The following is a 2,200-nucleotide window of genomic DNA, read 5'->3' on the forward strand; positions in this document are numbered from 1 at the left end:
AGACCAGGTTAAACCAGGTTTAAGACCAGGTTAAACCAGGTTTAAGACCAGGTCTATGAGCTCAAACGTTGCTCAGCCATAAATAAACTTGACTGATTATTTTACTCTAATAAAACCTGATTTCTGTATCCAGATGTCCACGGGGACAAAGTCCTTCGTCTGTGAAGAAATATCCTGAACTGTTATTACATGGTTACAAACAGAGGCGCTGAGACCAGCCGCACGGTGGTGGCAGCATCATGCTGTGGGCCTGTTTTGTTGCAGGAGGAACTGCTGGACTTCATAAATAGATGGCATCATGAAAGAAGAACATTATGTGGAAATACTGAAGCAACATATAAAGACATTAGCAGGAAGTAAGAGCGACAAACCTGACCCGGTTCTACTGGACCCGTCAGAACTCCGGACCCGGTTCTGTCAGGAGGAATGGAGCAGAAGTCCAGAAAACTGGACTGAGCTTGCTGAGTCAGGCGACGCTGCCAAACGCTGAGATGTGAATCTCACAGATTGTTTCCTGCATTTCTTCACTGGGTAAACTTCTGGTTTCAACTCTATATTTATAACGAATTAATATTCACAGAATTAGCTGATCAAAAGTGTTTCTGTTCATTTTTCTGAGATTTCAGTCAGATATGAACTGGGCAATAAACAAATGAAAATCATATTCTCATTTTAACATTAAACAATAATTTAAGGTCAGTTTTAAACATCTTTCCATTGACTTTGTATTTTATCTTGTTTCATGTTCTGTGACCCGGTGCCGCTATAAGCTCCCTGTTCAGCTAAATCTGATACCTGGTCACTTTCACGTCTGATTTATCTCAACAGGAAGCGGTGCGCAGATTCGCGCCTCTTATTGTGAAAGAGACCGGAAGCTGCAGCAGTTGAATATTGCCGGTAACTTTCTTCCTCCGGTCAGAGCGGAGCTTCTCCTGCCAGAGCTCCCAGTCCGACCCAGCCCGACTCCGGGCTGCACTGGCGGATTGACCGAACCTCTGAGCCGAACCGGACCAGAACCAGGAACCGGACTACAGAGCAGACCGGATCAGAGGTGAGAAAGTTAGAACCAGTTTACTGAGGCTGGGAGGGAGGCGGCGGACCGAACCGGTTCTGGTTCTGAACACATGGGGGCAGAACCAAAGCAGGTTCCAGGTTCAGTCAGAACCAGAACCAGAACCAGAACCAGAGCAGGTTTTTACCCAGACCCTGACAGGTCAGGAGCTTGTTGGGCTGAACGGTCTGCTGAGGTCACCTGGACAGGTGAGGGCGTGGTCTCGGGTTCTGAAGGAGTTCAGTTCTTCCTCTTCTCTGGAGGAAGAGGAAGATGATGAAGAGTCGACAGGTGAACTCTGGGTTCAGGCCCTGCAGGTGTTCAAATCAAACAGCAGCAGTCTGTGTCACAGCGGCTCTGGAGGAGCCTCTGACTGAAGACACGCTGATGCAGACGGCGGTCAGAGGTTCTATGAAGTGTTTTGACTTTATCCTTCTAGGCATCGTCACCTGCAGAGGTCCAGTCAGAACCAAACAGAACCAGCCGTCTTCATCAGGTTCTGGTTCTGCTCTCAGCCGACTGATGAGCATCTGCAGCATCTCGTCTGGTCCAGTTCTGTTGGTTTTCACTCTGTGGGTTTTTACTCCAGAATCTGTTGAGGTTCTGATGAGGTTCTGATGAGGTTCTGATGAGGTTCTGTTGAGGTTCTGATGAGCTCCGTCTCTGCTGAACAGAACCTTCCAGGTCCTCCATTTGGGTCAGTCTGTGGTTCTGATCCAGAATCTGGGATCTATTTGTTGGACCAGTTCTGGAAGCTTCAGGTCCAACTTAACTGCTGAAAAGACCGGGTCAGAACCAGAACCTGGAGAACCAGAACCTGAAGCAGAATCAGAACCTCCAGACTGTTTCTGATCGGCCAATCAGATCAGCAGAACCGCCGCTGCCGATCACATGACCCAACTGGAGGCTGATGGAGGAACCGGACCCAGCAGCTCCAGAACCAGAGGAACCCGTCTGCAGCCCCAGTCCTCCCAGTGTGTGTCTCCAGTCGTCGGGAACAATCGGCTCTCTGTCTCGGTGGAACAGCGTCTCCGTTGTTCTCCGTCCTCAGAGCCTCGCTGGAAGCCACAACCAGCCCAGTACTCCCAGTACTCCCGGTACTCCCAGTACTCCCGGTACTCCCGGTACTCCCGGTACTCCCGGTACTCC

General features: G+C 49.8%; 1 protein-coding gene across 2 annotated transcripts in view; it reads left to right on the top strand.

Moving 5' to 3' along the window:
- Positions 1-879: 879 nt before the first annotated feature.
- The window catches only part of arap3 (ArfGAP with RhoGAP domain, ankyrin repeat and PH domain 3), a 22,257-nt gene continuing 20,936 nt past the window's right edge, over positions 880-2,200 (top strand). For both annotated transcript variants that reach the window (XM_017307192.1, XM_008420967.2), the window contains exon 1: positions 880-1,051. The gene's annotated coding sequence lies outside the window, so the exon portion shown is untranslated. The remainder of the gene's footprint in view (positions 1,052-2,200) is intronic.

This window comes from Poecilia reticulata, linkage group LG10 (assembly GCF_000633615.1).
Source record: "Poecilia reticulata strain Guanapo linkage group LG10, Guppy_female_1.0+MT, whole genome shotgun sequence".
In the NCBI taxonomy this organism is placed as follows: Eukaryota; Metazoa; Chordata; class Actinopteri; order Cyprinodontiformes; family Poeciliidae; genus Poecilia; species Poecilia reticulata.